This window comes from Pinus tabuliformis, chromosome 3_1 (genome assembly GCF_031772625.1).
Source record: "Pinus tabuliformis cultivar Carrire ecotype Pingquan chromosome 3_1, CPIR1, whole genome shotgun sequence".
Classification (NCBI taxonomy): Eukaryota; Viridiplantae; Streptophyta; class Pinopsida; order Pinales; family Pinaceae; genus Pinus; species Pinus tabuliformis.
Genome location: NC_142301.1, coordinates 787,365,499 through 787,386,525, shown reverse-complemented (window position 1 = coordinate 787,386,525; position 21,027 = coordinate 787,365,499). Strand labels below are relative to the sequence as shown.

The 21,027-nt window shown below is 39.2% G+C and overlaps 1 pseudogene; it reads left to right on the top strand.

Moving 5' to 3' along the window:
- The first annotated feature begins 6,387 nt into the window (after nt 1–6,387).
- LOC149189782 (UDP-glycosyltransferase 89B2 pseudogene) lies at nt 6,388–7,899 on the top strand (annotated as a pseudogene).
- The last annotated feature ends 13,128 nt before the right edge of the window (nt 7,900–21,027 follow it).

Below are 21,027 nucleotides of genomic sequence, written 5' to 3'. Positions count from 1 at the left end.
TGGCTCTTAAAGCTTTGGCTCTTGGCTCTTGGTTCTAGCTATTGTCTCTGACTCTGGCTTTTTGGCTCTTAGTTCTGGCTCTTGGCTCTGACTCTGCCTCTTTGGCTCTAGCTCTGGCTCCCTGGCTCTTCACTCTGGCTTCTTTCTGCGTTTTATCAGGTTACAGCTCTCTCTGGGCTTTTCACTTGAACTCCAAGTGACTCCCTTGGTTGTCTTTTGCTTTTACATTGCCTCTTTGGCTTCTACGCTGCCTCTTTTGCCTTAGCTTCCTGCTTTGGCTTGGATTTCAGCAACAGAAACCCCAACAACACCTTCAACAACCAATAGTCCCTCGTTCTGTTGTTCTGTGGCTTTTTAAGCCAAATCGCGCTGCCTATTCATTTTCCCTCTTGGGCTCCCTGTCTTCATGTTGTTCCTTTGTCCCCAATCATAAGGAATCATTCCCTTTTCACCTCTATGGCTCTTTGAGCTTCATAACGCATAGGTGTAATGGCGGTTTCTAATGGAAAGGGACCGGTGCACGGGAAACTGGTCGTTTTGCCTTCCTGTGCAGAAATGAAAACATAATGCAATACACAGAGAAACATGCGAAAAACACATATTTGGTCGTTTGGCCAGATTTCAAATATTCATAAATGTGTCCTATATCCCTATCGAGTCTGCCTAAAATCGCTATCGCAAGTCGCTTCGGCCCTGTTCCAAGGTTTCCCTTCGTATTTAAAAAATACGTTAAAACTATGAAAATCCCGTGAAAATGGCTTTGGGTAGATTTCAAATCTCATGCAATAACGTTTATTATCCCATCGGGTCCGGCCGTCGCAGATACCGATTCGTCAATCCGATCATCGGTGATCGGCATATTGCATCGCGCATATATACATAAGCCCCGCTCCATTGTGTTCGCCGATTGTGATCCACCGATATCGGCGATCGTGGTATCACATCGGCCCAGTCCCATCATGTTATGCCTCTGACTGTCCCCCGGCTACCTTCGTTGATTGTGATCTCCGATCAGATCTGGACCATTGATCGGCCATATCCAAAGGCCCCTGTGCAACCACTATTCAAGCCTCCAACAAGCTCGATTTCATGGTTTTCTCATGTTTTTAGCCTCCCGATAGTGTTATCCGATAAGTCTAAAGGTCCTCCTTTTGTGATGGTTTTTCCCTTTTGGGAGATTTGGAAGACTTAGAGGCTTTTTAGGACCCATTATCAAGGGATTTTGCCTCTTTTTCCTTTGAAAAAGGGCAGCTTCATTTTATGATAACTTCTCCATCTGAAATCCGCTTTCGCCCATTTAAGTTGTGTTGGATTCAGAATGAAGGAATCTCTGAAATGAGACTATTTCTTAGAGTAGCCTGCGACTTTTATTTTCATCTGATTTATAAAGGATTTGTGCCATTTGACACCTTTTACCTCTTATATGAAGTCTTTTAGACTTAGAGGTTTATCCAGGATCCATTTTTGGATTACGCCTTCCCACTAAAGAATTTTTGGTCTCCAAAAGAATGTTATACTGATCTGAATAGTAAATGAGAGTGACTCACCCTCTTCTTTCAGCCTCCCTACACTTGCCTTTTCATAGTGCCTCTGAACCAAAGTTTCTGGCCACTTCCCTTCTTGGATGGGCTAGTCTTCTTGGGAAGAACTGCCTTCCCCCTTGCCTTCCTGCAGAACTTTTGTTGAAATAGTCATAGAAGGTGGTTTGAACTTCTTTGCCTTGATCATTAATCCAAGGTGGCTCAAAAAAATGTGAAGTACATCTGCTCCACAAAACTTTCATTTGTACATGTTTGACAAGCTACCAACAACAACTCCTAACAACAATAGGCATACAGACAACAACTGGATGGACTAAACTCTTGCTTCAACAAAAGAAACAGATTTTCACATCTTGTGAACACCTCCATGTCTTACATCTGCATACAAATGATGGACTAGATAACAAGCCCACAAAACATGCCTTTAAACAAATGACCCTTCAAGTCAAGCATGTAGAAAAAGACCATTAGGACTCTTTTTCAAAAGATGAAACTCTTCATCATTATCTCCATTTGGAGACCAAGTTAACTTCTTCCAAGTCAACATGGCATCACATGCATGTCAAAGCAATCAACCCTGCAAGTTAATTACACATACATGTTCAAAAACAAGGAAATCATCAACATCCCTGTGTTCATGCATCTCAAGCTCATGCATGCATTTCACCTTTCAACTTTCGCTTAAGCACACTGTACTTTCGAAGTTGTAATGAAATATAATGTAGATGCATCAATAGACATGCAATCTCAATCGGATAAGAACTCTAACCGTTCCTTACCAATCCCTTTCAAAGGTACTACCTTTGTCTGCACATCAGCATCATCATGTGAATCATTCTGAGACACATCATTCATGGAATCTTCACTTCCATTTCTGCCATCTTCTCTTTCCACTTTCTTCAGCTTTTGTGGAAGCATTGCTGGATTCAAAGTCCAACATTTTGCAGCAATATGTCTTCGCTTATGGCAGTAAGTGCACTGCATGTGCATTCTCTTGACAACATGATTTGCCTTGTCCAATGGACCTTTGGTTGCTTTCTTCTTTTCCTTCTTCTACTTCCTGCATGTGGCCATTCTCTTCCAACATCTAGAAACATCATGGTTATCCAAACCACAAAAGGAACATGCAATTTTTTTCCCATACTTATGTGGAAATTTATCATGCTTTACAAAATCAAAAGAAATATGTTTAGAACCATATTTATACCTTTTTCTTTCACCTTTATTGCCTTCATGAGGAGGTGAATTGAGTGAAGAAGTAACTCCCTTTGGAACATCATCAATCTCTTCAAGGTTGTTGGAGTCTCCCCAACTCTCTGGTTCAAGTGTGTGCTTCTGAACACCTGCATCCTGCAATTGATGTTTCAAGCTATTGTATTCCTCTTGAATACAACCTTCACACTTCTGAGGTAGAGGACATGAAATGAAACTCCTTCTTGGGACTGTTTCAATGGCCTTCATGGCAGCTTTGGAACTATCTCCATAAGACTGTCCATAACCAAGACCCAAATACTTAAGCCTTTCCTCAACCATTATTGGTTCAACAATACCTTGTGCATGCTTCCCCAATCCCTTTCCTTCATAGCCCATCTTGGACATTAGCTTGGAACCTATGCCTCTAGTATGTTTTTCAAAAGAACCAATATAAGCATTCTCAGAAGAATTTGAAGACAAACTGGAATGGTTTACCTCTTCTTCAAGCTGGTACTTGGCTAAGGCTTCCTGGGCAACAATGAGTTGTGTTTCCAACTCATCCATCCTCTTCAGGTTCATATTTGCAATATGAAGTTGCCTCTCCATTTCCTGCAATTTGTCAGAAAGCATCTGCTTCTCTTCCTCCATGGAATTCAACTGCTTTCTAAGTATGTTTCTCTTCCTTTCATCCTCATACATTTCTCTCACCATATCCATCATGGTGGAAAATTCTTGCTTCATGTCTTCATCAAAGAATCTTGTGAAGAACGCAGAATTTGAGGACCCACTTGTAGAAGTTGTCATTATGTCAATGAACGAAAAAACTTCAACAAGATAAATAAAGAGCTTATTCAAGCAACCTCTTGCAACAAACCTCTTGTGCTTTGGATTGCCTTGAGGTCCTTTGGGATAGAAGAATGCCTTCAGCCCTTCTCCTTATTGTCCTTCATGGACTGAGCTATCAATAGCTTTCCCTTTACCTCTGCAAACTCGCAAAATGGTCAGTCTGCAAAACAAGCATACAATCAGCCTCTTGTTGTTCAAACACCTTTTATACAAGCAATCATTACTCTGTCAATCAAGAATTCTAATATAACCTTCTTAAAGGTGTGGTTAATCAATCTTAAGCTCTGATACCACCTGATCTGAAAATGGGGCTCTTAGGTCTCTTGTCTAGCTTACAAGAACCTCTTCCACTTCCAAATCTTGAATTTTCCCAAGTCTTAATGATTAACCATTGCAGAACTAAGAATGTGCTTGAAAGTGTGGGTGTATGCTTGCATTTGTTTTTAACTGATTATGCCTTAAATTATGTTGTTGTGCTGTGAGTCGATGTGCTCAAACTAATATACAATTATACATAACAGTAAATAAAGTAGCAGAGACAATGCAGCAATAAAGCAGACACATGAACAATAATATTAATTTGGAGTTCACCCACAACTCTTGGGCTACCTCTCCATGAGCTCTAGTTAATTCAACTAGGCTCTCTGGGATTATGGTATAAGTCTTTTTTTACAAGCTCTTGGCTCAACTCCTGCTATTTTTACACAGAAACAGCGGGGTCAGACACCATGTTATCCCCTGGCTCTTGAAGCTCTGGCTCTTGGCTCTAACTCTGGCTCTTTGGATCTTGGTTCTGGCTCTTGGCTCTAACTCTGGCTCTTTGGCTCTGGTTTTGGTTCCGTGGCTCTTCGCTCTGGCTTCTTTCTGCCTTCTATCAGGTTACAGCTCTCTCTAGGATTTTCACTTGAACTCCAAGTGACTCCCTTGGCTGTCTTTTGCTTCTGCACTGCCTCTTTGGCTTCTACGCTACCTCTTTTGCCTTAGCTTCCTGCTTTGGCTTGGCTTTCAGCAACAGAAACCCCACCACACCTTCAGCAACCAACAGTCCCTTGTTCTGTTGTTTTGTGGCTTTTTAAGCCAAATCGCGCTGCCTGTTCATTTTCCCTCTTGGGCTCCCTGTCTTCCAGTCGTTCCTTTGTCCCTAATCATGAGGAATCATTCCCTTTTCGCCTCTGTGGCTCTTTGAGCTTCATAATGCACAGGTGTAATGGCAGTTTCCAATGGAAAGGGACCGATGCACAAGAAACTGGTCGTTTTGCCTTCCTGTGCAGAAATGGACACATAATGAAATACACAGAGAAACGCGCAAAAAACACATCTTTGGCCGTTTGGCCGGACTTCAAATATTTATAAATGTGTCCTATATCCCTATCGGGTCCGCCTAAAATCACTATCACAAGTCGTTGCGACCCTGTTCCAAGGTTTCCCTTCGTATTTAAAAAATACGTTAAAACTGTGAAAATCCTGTGAAAATGGCTTTGGGTGGATTTCAAATCTCATGCAATAATGTTTATTATCCCATCGGGTCTGGCTGTCACCGATACCGATTCGCCAATCCGATCATCGGCGATCAACATATCGCATCGCGCGTATATACATAAGCCCCGCTCCATTGTGTTCGCCGATTGTGATCTGCTGATATCGGCGATCGCAATATCACATCGGCCCGATCCCATCATGTTATGCCTCCCACTGTCCCCTAACTACCTTCGCTGATTGCGATTACCGATCAGATCTGGACCGTTGATCGGCTAGATCCGACGGCCCCTGTGCAACCACTGTTCAAGCCTCCAACAAGCTCGATTTCATGGTTTTCTCATGTTTTTAGCCTCCCAATAGTATTATTTGATAAGTCTAAAGGTCCTCCTTTTGCGATGGTTTTGCCCTTTTGGGAGATTTGGAAGACTTAGAGGGTTTTTAGGACCCATTATCAAGGGATTTTGCCTCTTTCTCCTTTGAAAAAGGGCAGTTTCATTTATGATAACTTCTCCATCTGAAGTCCATTTTCGCCCATTTAAGTTGCGTTGGATTTAGAATGAAGGGATATCTGAAATGAGACTATTTCTGAGAGCAGCCTGCGACTTTCATTTTCCTCTGATTTACAAAGGATTCATGCCATTTGGCACCTTTTACCTCTTATATGAAGTCTTTTAGACTTAGACGTTTATCCAGGATCCATTTTTGGATCAATGAGGTTGTCTTGATTTATGTAAATTACAGTCTAGATGGACAGTGATGTCCATCATATAATAATGTTTATAAATCTGAGTTTAATTTGTTATGTCCTCTTTATGGTATTAGCTGATTTTGATATGAAATTGTCCCCTTAAAAAAAATAAAGATGGTGTGTATCAGTGAAGTTAGTCTTAAGCTTACTGTACATATAGCCTAAAAAATATTTTAGATTCCTAGTGTTTGTTCATTAATTCTCTGCAAATATTTTTCAGTATGGCTCAGTGTGACAACCATGAAATTATGTGAATGTCCACAACTAAATACTCTTAATAATTTACTATCGCATCAGAATCAAATCTGGGAAAATGTTTTAATTTGATTGAAGTTTACATTGAAGACGTTTATTCATTCACTGTTACATCAAATTGGACTTGTGACATGAATGAATTTCTATTTGATGGACCCAGGAAGATGGTGTGCGGGGAATGCCATCAAAAATTGAATCTGGGCATACTTTTAAGGAATTAAAAAGGGTATATTGCCCACCTTCTCCTCTTGTTTTCCATTGACTATAACTACTCTGAAACCCAAAATGGAGCCCAAATCTTAAAACAAACTTGACAAGACTGCAATGGTAGAGAACATGGAGAAAATGCCTCACATTCTTGTATTCTCATTCCCAGCACAGGACCATATGAATTCCTTGCTTGACCTCACCCACACCCTTACATCCCATGGCCACTCTATAATGGTCCTCACAACTCCTCGAAATCAATCCCTCTTGAGTCCTCTTTTGCAGAGAGCTTCATCCCAAGGCCTCCAAATTCAATCTCTTATCTTTCCCCTGCCTCCCACTGAAGGGCTACCTCCGGGATGTGAAAATGCGGCACAACTTCCTTATAATCTCATACCACTCTTTATGGATTCCTTAAAGGAGCTTGCTCATCCAATAGAAGACTAGTTCCAACAACAAAAGAAGAGCTCATATTATGAGTTCAGCCCTCCTGTTTGCATTATCAATGATTTCTTCCTCGGATGGACTCAGAACACAGCTGCCAAGCTTGGTATACCCAGGATAGTGTATCACCCATCTAGTGCTTTTTCTGTTTTTGTCATCTATTCTTTGTGGAAATACATGCCACATGAACAAGTATCATCAGATGATGATACAGTCCATATTCCTGAAGTTCCTCATCTTGTTAGTTTTCCAAGGTATCAAATCTCGCGCCTTGCTCGCCCCTATAAGAGGTCCGATCCTGTCTCTGAATTCATGAGATGCTCCATGAATTTGAATGTAAAAAGTTGGGGCACTATTATCAACACCTTCTATGATTTAGAAGCTATTTACATAGACCATGTGCAGAGAGTTTCAGGTAGGCCTGTTTGGTCTGTGGGTCCTCTGCTTCCTCCTGTTGTGTTCGAGGCCAAGCGGGGAAGAAGCATGATTGAAAGAGGGAAACCCCCTTCAATCGATGACTCGGTATGTCTTCAATGGCTTGACTCTCGGAAAGAGAAGTCTGTAATTTATATTTTCTTTGGCAGCCAGGCCTGCCTTTCAAATAAACAAATCTAGGAGATGGCAACAGGGCTCGAGGCAAGTGAAGAGTCCTTCATATTGGTCATCAGGGATCCTCCAAATGGTATGCCTGTTGATGAATATGGTTCCATTCCACAAGGTTTTGAAGAGAGAATGAGGGGAAGAGGTATGATAATTAAAGGTTGGGCACCACAGCTCTTGATCCTCTCACACCCTTCTGTTGGAATTTTTCTTACCCATTGCGGGTGGAATTCTACCTTAGAGAGAATCATACTTGGAATCCCAGTGATAACATGGCCTATGACTGTAGATCAATACATAGATGCTTTGTTATTGGTTGATTATCTTAAGGTTGGAGTCAGGTTATGTGAGGGCGCCACCACAGTACCCAACATAGATGACTTGAGAATTGCAGTTAAATGACTGTTGGGAAGAGAAGGAGAAGAAATGAAAAGAGTAGAGGAGTTAAGCAAGGAGGCTAGAACAGTAGTGCAAGAAGGAGGATCCTCCTACAAAAACATGGAAGATTGTGTAAGTGAGCTTAAAACGCTGATCGTTCCGCTCGTGTTAGGATCGAAAGCCACCAGGCACTGTATCGAGTGCTAAAGGAGATTGCAGGTGTGCAGAATAACATAACAATTTACTGCTTCACATTTGGGAACTCTGAGTCTGTGCCCATCTATCTGAATATCATTGTCAATTACCACCAACAAAATCTATGGATAGAATCTGATCTCTAGAACTCACGCATTGGATTTGCCAGATCGGTCTGCAACATCAATTGATCTTTGTGGGCTTCACCCATTGGAATAAGGAAAGAAGCTAAGGGTTGAGATCTACAAAAAGTTCTGGAAAGATCAAGTACAAAAGGAATATAATACATCTACTACCAATCAGCCAGATATTGCATGGGTTAGCGAGCTAGTTGAGGAGCCATCAAAAACTGAATCTGGGCATATTTTTAAGGAATTAAAAAAGGTATATTACTTTCTAAATTTCCGTTGGTTTGTTGAGAAATAATAAGTTAAATTTGCATAGATTCATCTAAATACTGATATCTATCAGAACTAACTTAAATGGATCTATGCTCATATTTGATAAATATATTATGCCTTTGCTGGCGATAGTTCATGTTCAAAGATTTACAATCTTTAACACAACAGTGCCATAACTTCTTTTATGTGGACTATGATGTGATTTACAGGGATTGTAGAGTTTCAACTAATGATTTCCAGTCGTTGCTAGAATGTTTAAATTGTAGCCATGGTAGTTAATGATAACATTTCAAAGCATAGCTTTGTAGAATAAAACCTTAACCAATTTTACAGGTTGGTATGATATGCTTTCATCAAAGTTGGCTTGTGTTGGTCAAAATATTTAACTAGAAGACTTGCTTGACCTTACATGGTTGAGGCTATGGAAACAAAAGAGACCATAGTTCTTGCACCATGTCAGGGCGTATATATATGAGGTTGTCTTGATTTATGTAAATTACAGTCTAGATGGACAATCATGTCCATCATATAATAATGTTTATAAACCTGAGTTTAATTTGTTATGTTCTCTTTATGGTATTGGCTGATTTTGATATGAAATTGTCCCTTTAAAAAAAAAAAATATGGTGTGTATCAGTGAAGTGAATCTTAAGCTTACTGTACATATGGCCTAGCAAATATTTCAGATTCCTAGTGTTTGTTCATTACTTTTCTGTTGGTTGAGGAGCCATCAAAAACTGAATCTAGGCATATTTTTAAGGAATTAAGAAAGGTATATTATTTTATGAATTTCTGTTGGTTTGTTGAGAAATAATAAGTTAAATTTGCATAGATTCATCTAAATACTGATATCTATTAGAACTGAGTTAAATGGATTAATGCTCATATTTGAGAAATATATTATGCCTTTGCTGGCCTCAGTTCATGTTCAAAGATTTATAGTCTTTAACACAACAGTGCCATAACTTCTTTTATGTCAACTATGATGTGATTTACAAGGATTGTAGAGTTTCAGCAAAAGATTTCGAGTCGTTGCCAGAATGTTTAAATGGCAGCCATGGTAGTTAACGATAACATTTCAAAGCATAGCTTTGTAGAATAAAACCTTAACCAATTTTACAGGTTGGTATGATATGCTTTCATCAAAGTTGGCCTGTGTTGGTCAAAATATTTAACTAGAAGACTTGCTTGACCTTACATGGTTGAGGCTATGGAAACAAAAGAGACCATAGTTCTTGCACCATGTCATGGCGTATATATATGAGGTTGCCTTGATTTATGTAAATTACAGTCTAGATGGATAGTCATGTCCATCATATAATAATGTTTATAAATCTGAGTTTAATTTGTTATGTTCTCTTTATGGTATTGGTTGATTTTGATATGAAATTGTCCCTTTAAAAAAATAAAGATGGTGTGTATCAGTGAAGTTAATCTTAAGCTTACTGTACATATGGCCTAAAAAATATTTCAGATTCCTAGTGTTTGTTCATTACTTCTCTGCAAAGCTTTTTCAGTATGGCTCAGTGTGACAACCATGAAATTATGTGAATGTCCACAACTAAATACTCTTAATCATTTACTATTGCATCAAAATCAAATATGGGAAAATGTTTTAATTTGATTGAAGTTTACACTGAAGACGTTTATTCATTCACTGTTACATCAAATCGGACCTGTGACATGAATGAATTTCTATTTGATGGACCCAAGAAGATGGTGTGCGGGGGATGCCATCAAAAACTGAATCTGGGCATATTTGTAAGGAATTAAAAAAGATATATTACTTTTGGAATTTCTGTTGGTTTGTTGAGAAATAATAAGTTAAATTTGCATAGATTCATCTAAATACTGATATCTATCAGAACTAAGTTAAATGGTTCTGTGCTCATATTTGGTAAATATATTATGCCTTTGTTGGCCTCAGTTCATGTTCAAAGATTTACAGTCTTTAACACAATAGTGCCATAACTTCTTTTATGTGGACTATGATGTGATTTACAGGGATTGTACAGTTTCCGCTAAAAATTTCCAGTGGTTTCTAGAATGTTTAAATTGCAGCCATGGTAGTTAACGATAACATTTCAAAGCATAGCTTTGTAGAATAAAACCTTAACCAATTTTACAAGTTGGTATGATATGCTTTCATCAAATTTGGCCTGTGTTGGTCAAAATATTTAACTAGAAACTTGCTTGACCTTACATGATTGAGGCTATGGAAACAAAAGAGACCATAGTTCTTGCACCATGTCATGGTGTATATATATGAGGTTGCCTTGATTTATGTAAATTACAGTCTAGATGGACAGTGATGTCCATCATATAATAATGTTTATAAATCTGAGTTTAATTTGTTATGTTATCTTTATGGTATTTGTTGATTTTGATATGAAATTGTCCCTTTAAAAAAATAAAGATGGTGTGTATCAGTGAAGTTAATCTTAAGCTTACTGTACATTTGCCTAAAAAATATTTGACATTCCTAGTGTTTGTTCGTTACTTCTCTGCAAAGCTTTTTCAGTATGGCTCAATGTAACAACTATGAAATTATGTGATTGTCCACAACTAAATACTCTTAATCGTTTACTATTGCATCAAAATCAAACCTGGGAAAATGTTTTAATTTGATTGAAATTTACATTGAAGACGTTTTTTTTTTTTCAGAGAAAAAAAACCAGCATAGTTTTATATTAAGAGAATATAAAAGGACATATAACAATACATAAGGCAAATGGACGAGCTATAACGAGCCTCCCAACAGTTTGCACCATTGACAGGTAGCCATATCGTCCAAAGATTGGATCCAGAAAAAAGCCCCTAACAGAGCCATCTAAATAACCATATGTCCAAAGTAACCACAGATTGCGACAGATTACAGAAGTTGGAAAAAGGTGACAGCCTCCTAAAGGAAAAAGGGACCAAAACCTCAACTGCCAAAGAGCGATGGAAAAACACAAAGACTGATGCCATCATAAGCAGAAACACCAACATAGAGTCAAGGAGCTGAAAGACGTTTATTCATTCAATGTTACATCAAATCGGACCTATGACATGAATGAATTTCTATTTGATGGTGTTAGAAATTGTAATTACTCCCGCATGTGGAATTAGCTAAACATAAAGAGTAAGTTAATTGAGTGATTGAGTGGTTGAGTGTTGAATCAAGTCGAGTTAAGTGATAGATGACTTTGAGTGAGTGGTTGCATGTCAAGATATTTTAGGCAAGTAGCTAGTTGGAAAAAGTTTAAATACCCTTCACCGGGTTCATTATAATAATCATGTTTTGTGTGATCAATAGAAGAGCAGCAACTCGTGTTTTATGTGTGAATTCATGCTTTGTCTCCTCCGCCTTTCCAACAATTTGGTATCAACGTTAAGAATAAGTTTAAATCGAAAGGTTTATAAACTGCCACAGCCGAACTACTGTGTCAACATCGCGCATAGAAGGCCTGCAAATCCGTTCACTTTGTTGTACCATCATTGCGTATGTGATTATGCACTAGCCTGTGGAGCCGCCGTGAGAAGCGTCGTGGAGAGAAGAACCACAACCATAATAGCAACTGGGAGTCGAGCCCTAGACGCCGCTAGTGGAAGAAGAAAAAAAAATGTGTCATGAGTCAGTGAGCCAACACAGTGAATCTGGTTGAAAACTGGCAACTTTTTTTAAAAATGCAAGACAAGTCAACAACAGTCACACAAAAAGAGGTTTGAAAAGGTCACGTCGGTAATGCAATAAAGTTTTATTGAAGTCCTTTTAAAGATTAATGAAAACTACATTTGAGATTTATTGCATGAATAAAGGGCCTTTATTAATTGGTTTATGAAGGTTTATAAAAGCGCTTTTTTTTAAAGTTTGTGTTTCTTTTGGAGAGTTTAGAGTTATAATAGAAAGAAAACGATTTTATAGAAGGTTTCATTTGAAGTTCTTTTTGAAAGGGTTTATTTGGAAAAAGATTTATTTAAAATCGAAAGTTGAGTGAAAAAATTTTTATATTAAAAGTTGCATGGTATAAAAGTTTATAAAAGAGTTTTTGGGATTTAAAAAAAAAAAATTAGGGAGAGATTTATGAAAAAGGTTTTCTCAAGAGAATAAAAAAAAGGAAAAGGGTTTTAATTAGCAAGAGAATTTAGGGCTCTGCAATAGTCTATCCATTTTTGATTTTTTTTGTTAAGCATGACAGTGTTTTGGATGAAGATTGTGCCTTACAGGGGCACATATTGAAAATCATATATTTTTTTTCGGGGGTGATATAGAAGATAGCCTCATGCAATCAGGAAAGCATCTATAAGACAAAAGGAAGACTGCAGTCATGCGTCACAAAGCGCGATTGAAGAAGACTAAGAAAAAGAATCAAAAAGAAGAGGCAGAGATTGTTGCCATCGTTAGAGAGGTTCAGGTCGCAGTCCAGGAACTAAGAAGTCTAGCAAAAGACAAAGAAGAAATCGAGGGTTATTGGTGTAGCTTTGATCTGCTACCACCTCCTATGTTTACAGGTGAATATTTTGATCATTGGGTTATCAAGATGTTAACTTTTCTTAGAGATAAAGAGTTAATTGAGTATGAATCTAATAACCCATATGATGCAGTATGTGATGTTTTAACATTGAATTTTATAAAAAATGCATTGGATGAGAAGTGTTTGTGCAAGGTAGCAAAATGTTAAAATTAGCAACTAGGGCGAACTCCTTGTGGGTCATCTTATTAATGGAAATTTATATTTTTCTTAGATCCCTCTCATCGAGAGGTGTAGGATTGATCTAAAGATCATCCGATTCCGATAAGTATTCATGGAGATATGAATTTATTTGTGTTATGGAACAATTCGTCAAGGTCGGCCAGCAACCAAATAAACCCCACTTGTGCTCAACGTTTTAGTATAAATAGAGGTGGCCTTCAAGTCATTTCAACACACTAGGGACCTCTTCCTCTCTACTTGTCTTTGGGTTTTAGTAGGCAGAGAGATTCTAAGGGATAACGCGGCCCTAATCCAGAGGGCAGAAGTCAGAACAATCGGAATTGACGGAATTGCCAGGAATAGTCGGAATTTCCGGAACTGTCGGGAATAGCTGGAACTGCCGGGAATAGCCGGAAATGTCGAGAATAGCCAGAATTGCCAGAACTGTTGGGAATAGCCGGAATTGCTGGCAACTGCCGAAACAGCCGGGAAAGCTAACACAGAGGGCAGAAGCCGAAACTGCCAGGAATAGCCAGAATTGCTGGAACTACCGAAACTGCTGGGAATACCCTGAATTTCTGGAACTGCCGGAACTGCCAGCAAAAGCTGGAACTGCCGAGAAAAGCCGGAATTGTCGGGAATAGCCGGAACTGTCGGGAATTATTGGAACAGTCGGGAAAGCTGACGCAGAGGGCAGAAGCTGGAACTGCCAGTAATTGTCAGAACTGCCGGGAAAAGCTAAAACTGTCAGAACTACCGGGAACAGCCGAAATTGCCGGAACTACCAAAACTGTCGAGAATTGTCGGAATTGCCGGAATTGCCAAAACATGCGGGAAAGCTGACGCAGAGGGCAGAAGCCAGAACAACCAAAATTGGCAGAATTTTCGGAACTGCCAGGAACAGCCAGAACTACCAGAACTGTCGGGATCAGCCAAAACTGCCGGAATAACCAGAGCATCTGTCTCCGAAGGAGAGCAACATGCAAGGGACAACTAACTAACATTAGGACAGTTGTATAGTACTTAGCAACAAATACACCAAGCATGCAATGTTACAGCTAACATGCAAGGGACAACTAGCATGCAACAACAAGCATGCTAAGGACAACAAGCATGCTAGGGACAACAAGCTAGCAAGGGATAATAAGTAAGCTAGGTGTAGCCAACACATAGGTCAATATGGCAACATGGTGCAGCAATGGCACATAATGCAGTACAATGATAGGTACAATCATGATTAATGAAGCATGATGAGATGCATCATAGTGATGATGGGTGCAACATGGTGCAGCACGGTGAGGTGCAGCATGATGACAAAATGCATCACAACAATAGGTGAAGGAGTTACCTTGGAGAATCAATTGAAGCAACATGTCTTCAACTGATCTCATGTATCATCTTCTTAGAGATGATCTATGCTCTTATCTAGATAAGTCAAAGTGTTGACTTCTGTTGTAAATGTACTATCTCTCTCTCTCTCTTTGTTGAACTAACATATGAGAAGAATTGATTAAGGGTTTCTCCACATTGGGGTTTGTCCATGGCTAGCGCCACATCTTGTGTCCTCTTATCTTGGCTTGTCTTCTGCGATTTATGTTTATGTTCTATCTGCAATTTACTTTAATTCTGATGTGATTGCTAATCTGGAAAAGATATTGAGCTAACTATGAAAATTGAAATAAATTTCTCTAAGCATAGAACATACTTAAAACTAACATGGTATCAGAGCTGAGGTGAAGACAATGCCCAAGTAAGAGTGAAAGAGCAATCACCGAAGACAGTTGGGAAAGGACAAAAGGATCAGTGGATTCCTCATCCCTCTTCAAATTCACTGAGGGTGAAGTTGAAGCATAGAATATTATCAGAATGGCGCAGCGGAAGTTTTTGATGGCCTACCTAAAGATCACTTCATTGGGAAGTCCAGATCTAAGGGTGGAAGGAAAGGCAGATGCCTTGGTTGCAATAAGTTCGGCCATTATGCGAAGGAGTGTCTGAATGGCAGAGACACATCTCTTGATGAAGATAACAATCATTCCAGGGACATATTCAATAATCAAAGGAATGACAGGTAGTGTAGGTCATCAAGGAAATGGCCGACTCTTCAAAGAAAGCAAGGAACCCCAGGTATGAAGAATCAAATGTTGTTTTTGATAAGATAAAGAAGCGTTCTCTTGTATTGGCCCTCTCCTTCAGATTCTTTGGGAATCTAGCTTATTGATTGTAGTGCTTCAAGGCACTTCATCGGATAGAAGGGTGCACTCTCTAATTTTAGAGATGGAAACAATCGTGGGATTATACTTGGAGCCAATGCCACCTATCCCAGAAAGGGTGTAGGGAATGTTACCCCTCAATTGAATGAGGGTAACTCTATTCATTTACAAGAATCTCTTTTCTGTACCTAATCGCAAGAAGAACCTGGTGTCCATCTTGGAAATGGAAGTCAAAGGTTTCAGGGTGGCATTCATCGATGGAAAGGTACATGTTAAAAAATAGAATTTTCAAATATGCTTTTTCTCATGGGTTCAGGGTTAGCAATTTGTATCAAGTTGCAGGATGGTCCATTGGAGATCATTTCAATTGACATATCACATCTATAACATTGAAGGTCTACCTATGGGGCCCTACCCGATGTGAGTCAGATGGTGATAGGGATGCCTGCATTCAAGAAGAGCATGAAGGTACATGTCTGAGATGTACCGAAGGAAAAATCTTATAAGGGGACCATTCCCCTCATGCAGCAGGTCCACAGGTTTGGAACAACTCGACGGGTTTGAGATTCATGATCAAGAATCTCACGTGTGCAGGTGGAAGAAATCCCTCTATGGCTTGAAGCAAAATTCCCTGGGCATAGTATGAGAAGATTGATAGTTGTCAGATGAAGCTAAGATTCACTAAGAGTGAAGCCGATCCAAACCATTGTTTGAAGGTTGTGGATGTTAGACCTCTCATACCGGCACCTTATGAGGACAACCTATTTCTGACAGGTGTGGACCCTCTCATTTGTAGAAGTAAGAGGGAGTTGGATTCAGGATGTGGAATGATAAACTACAAGCCTGTGGCTACCTCAAGGATCTTAACTTTCAAAATTTATATGGTAGTGATGTCGGACTAGATTTGGGAAATGTCTCTGAGTTTCATAAACTCATTCACATTGATGTTCTTGGTGAACTTCCGTCCAGAAATATGTTTTGCAGTTAGCATGGTGAGATCATATTTGGTTCAGCCTCACCGGATTGGTGCCAAGAATCTTCTAAGATATCTTCGGGGCACAATCTCTCATGGATTGAGATACACTACTGGAAATATGAAACTACATGATTATTCGAATGCTGACTAGGCAGGCAGTGTGGAGGATTACTAGAGCACTTCTTAGTGTTGGTTCTCTTTGGATTCTGCTTCGATATCATGGATGTGTAGGAAGCAGAAGTTGGTTGCTATAAGCACCGCCGAAACCGAATACGTAGCTACGAGTATGATCTCGTGTGAAGCTGCCTGGTTGCGGAAGCTCTTAAGTGAGATGTTTGTACACATGATGAATACCACTGTGATTCTCTGTGACAACCAGAGGGGGGATTCGGTTATTGAGGAATCTCATATTCGATGATTGCTCTAGAAGATAGACATCATATACTGCCTTATCTGGGATATGGTAAGTCGATGAGCGAGGAGGCTCCATCGTATTGAGACTGATGTACAGGTCGCAGACATTTTGTCAAATCCCCATGGAAAGGTCAAATCTGTGACTTTCCCGAACGACTTGGACCTTGGGGGGCTTGGGGTACTTACTGGAGCAACATACGACCACAGGGTGACTTACCATCCCCTCGTGGTGTGCTATGTATAGGATGACAGGTTCAACCTTCCCTTGTGATACCCCGTGGCGATTGTGGAACATGATGATTAGTTCTCCTATGGGCTGGGATGATTAGTTCTCCCGTGGAAACTATGGAACAGGATGATTATTTCTCCCGTGGAAATTGTGAAACAGGATGATTAGTTCTCCTATGGGCCGGGATGATTAGTTCTCCTGTGGCGACTGTGGGGCAGGATGATTTGTTCTCCTGTCGAGGCATCCTACCCATGCAGTCTGGGACTCATGGGAAGTACCTCTCATTTGATCAATGAGCAAGGAAATGGGGTTAGGGACCATAGTAGTACTATCGATGGACGCATCAATGTATCTATCGCACTCCCTATGCTAGGATGACTTCCATTGATCTGGGATCAATGAACTGATCTGGGATCAATATGAGTGGTTTGAGACACTCTCTTGTGATATTGATCTGGGATCAATAAAACTGACTTCGGGTCAGTAAGACTAATGTGACACACTCTCTTCAGATGAAACTGACTTCGGGTCAGTAGAGAATGGTATGAAACATTCTTGATCAATTCTTCTTCTTCATGGTTCAGCAGAGCAGAGCAGAGTAGTGCAGGGCACTGATGGCAGAGATAGTACAGTCATACATATGGATCAGCAAATGGAGTTGTCCCTAGTTGAGAGGGAGTGTTAAAATTGGCAACTAGGGCCAAACTCCAGGTGGGTCATCTTATTAATGGAAGCTGATATTTTTCTTGGATCCCTCTCATCGAGAGGTGTAGGATTGATCTAAAGGTCATCCGATTTGAATAAGTATTCATGGAGATATGAATTTATTTGTGTTATGGGATAATTCGTCAAGGTCAGCCAGCAACCAAATAAACCCCACTCGTGCTCAATGTTTTAGTATAAATAAAGGTGGCCTTCAAGCCATTTCAACTCACTTGGGATCTCTTCCTCTCGACTTGTCTTTGGGTTTTAGTAGGCGGAGATATCCTAAGGGATAATGCTACCCTAATCTAGAGGGCGGAAGCCGGAACAACCAAAATTGCCAGAACTGCCGGAACTGCTGGGAATAGCCGGGAATAGACAGAACTACTGGGAATAACCGGAATTGCCAGAACTACCAGGAATAGTCGGAATTGCCAGGAATTTCTAGAACAACTGGGAAAGCTAACTCAAAGGGCAGAAGCCAGAACTATCGGAACTGTCGAGAATAGCCGAAATTGTCGGAACTGCCGAGAACTGTCGGGACTGCCGAGAAAGCCAAAACTGTCGAAACTGCCGAGAATAGCTGGAACTGTCTGGAACTGTCAGAACATCCAGGAAAGCTGAAGCAAAAGACAGAAGCCAGAACTACTGGAACTGCTAGGAACAGTCAAAATTTCCAAAACTATCGAAACTGCTGGGAACAGTCGGAATTGTCGGAACTGCCGAAACAGGCGGGAAAGCTGACACAGAGGGAAAAAGCTAGAACAACCGAAATTGCCAGAATTGTCAGAATTGCCAGGAACAACCAGAACTGTCGGAACTACCGGGAACAGCCGGAACTGCCGGGAACTGCGGAACAGCCAGAGCATCTGTCTCCGAAGGAGAGCAACATGCAAGGGACAACTAACTAACATTGGGATAGTTGTATAGTACTTAGTAACAAATACACCAAGCATGCAATGTTATAGCTAGCATGCAAGGGACAGCTAGCATACAACAGCAAGCATGCTAAGGACAACAAGCATGCTAGGGACAACAAGCTAGCAAGGGACAAGAAGTAAGCAAGGTGCAACCAACACATAGGTCAGTATGGCAACATGGTGCATCAATGGCACATAATGCAGTACAGTGATGGGTACAATCATGATTAATGAAGCATGATGAGATGCAGCATAGTCATGATGGGTGCAACATGGTGCAATACGGTGAGGTGCAGCATGATGACGAAATGTAGCACAACAATAGGTGAAGGAGTCACCTTGGAGAATAAGTTGAAGCAGCATGTCTTCAATTGATCTCATGTATCATCTTCTTAGAGATGATCTATGCTCTTATCTAGATAAGTCAAAGTGTTGACTTTTGTTGTAAATGTACTATCTATCTCTCTCTCTCTCTCTCTCTCTCTCTGTGTGTGTGTTGAACTATTGAAAAACATATAAGAAGAATTGATCAAGGGTTTCCCCACATTGGGGTTTGCCCCTGGCTAGCGCCACATCTTGTGTCCTCTTGTCTTGGCTTGTCTTCTGCGATTTATGTTTATATTCTATCTGTAGTTTACTTTAATGCTGATGTGATTGCTAATCTGGAAAAGATATTGAGCTAACTGTGAAAATTGAAATAAATTTCTCTAAGCATAGAACATACCTAAAACTAACATAAAAGCTACAACTTCATTGGAAGCATGGGAGATCTTGGAAGCAAAGTTTGGCACAAAAGAGAGTGACATGCAACAACAGGTTATGTCACAAGCAAAGAAGTCAACTGCAGATCTGAGAGTAGATGAGAAAGACTCTGAGAGGAAAATGGAGCTTGGAGAACCCCACTCAAAAGTGGATGATGGTTGTTAAGACCATAAAATTGAAATTATGCAAGTATGCATATGGATGAAAAAGATGCAACAAAGATTGCAGAGAGAGAATTTGAAGCCTCTGTGTGTGAAACAGAGCAAGAGCAAATAAATGCTCAAGGAATCCATTGTAACATGGATGATACAGATGATGGTGAATCCCACTGTGACGAGACACATGTGGATTATGATTGCAAAGTGATATGTGAATTGGTGAATCTAGCTGCAGCTGATGGATTTGGTGAAGTTCAAATTGTCAGTGAAATTGAAAATGATCACATGCATGCTCGGATATCCCACAATAGTGTGGATTAACATTATATTGATGATATATGTGGTTTATTTTTTGAAACAGGGATTAATTGTGACAATATGATAAGCGCAATTTTTGATGAAACATTGAAGGTTGAAGCTGTCACTATAGCAGCAAGATATGAAGCAGTTGGAACTGCTCATGAAGCAATATGTCATCTAGCAATAGTTGATGATCAAGAACAGGATAAAGTGATTGAAGAGTTTTTGATGAGAATATCCACTAATAACATAACAGTGGAAGCCAACCTCCATGCAGTTGAAAAGAAGGCAGATGTAGCGCAGGAAGCTCTCACTGAAGAGTGCCATATTAAAGATGTTTTTAACATTATTTTTGAATATGCAGGTGTTCTGAATAGCATGGGAAAATAATTTGAAAGCAAGGTTGTTAATAAGTTTCATGCATATTTGAAGCTCATTGAAGAATGGATTCAGAAAGAAATAGGGCAAACTGAAGCAAGTCAAACTGATGAATATAAAGCACAAGAAGCAAAGCAAAGAAGACTGTTTGAAGATGCAATGTTTTGGCAGCAGTCCATTGTTGAACGAATATTTGAAGAAGAAGGTGTAGAAAATAGGATCCAATTGTTTTTCAAGACACATAAATAATTCAATGGACACTTGACACATATATGCAAATCATCCCTTATCACTGTATATGCAAATCATCCGCACTTGTCACTTGCAGGTTGGTCTTGTGCTACAATCCTTACAGGTGGGTACTGTATTTCAGGGCTTCATGTAGAAGGTACATGTTGATGGGTATCTTTGAAGCATGGAAAGAAAAGCTTCATACCGAAATAGTTGAAATTGAAAATGATATAATTAAAATTTCAAGTTAATGTCCAAATTAAAATGATGTTTTGTTGAAGTAAGGTTTTTTTATGGTTGGATTTTGGATTGTATAATATTTAATTGTTGGGATGATTTATGGGATAATGTTTTTCGTTTCCAACTTCATTTTTTCATATAAAATTTAAATTTAAGTTTTAAATCTAAATATTAATTTATTTCTATTAAGTGTAATCATTTTTTCATAATTTAAATTTAATTTTTAAATCTATATACCAATTTATATTTATTAGATTTATTAAATTTTAAAAGGATCAAATTTCTCAATCTCTTATCATATAAACATTTTTTTAAATATAAAATTTACCAAGAAAATTTAATCTAGACTAGTTAATTTTTAATTTAGTGTGAAATTGAGATTTTTTTATTTTATAATTTAATTGTGATTAAAATAATATCCCACATTAAACAACATTATATTTATATTTATATGTACATTATTATATTATTTTAATAAAATACTTTAACACCATCTTAATTTGAATAATGATCTCTTGTCTCACATTTTCTTACGTTTCGTTT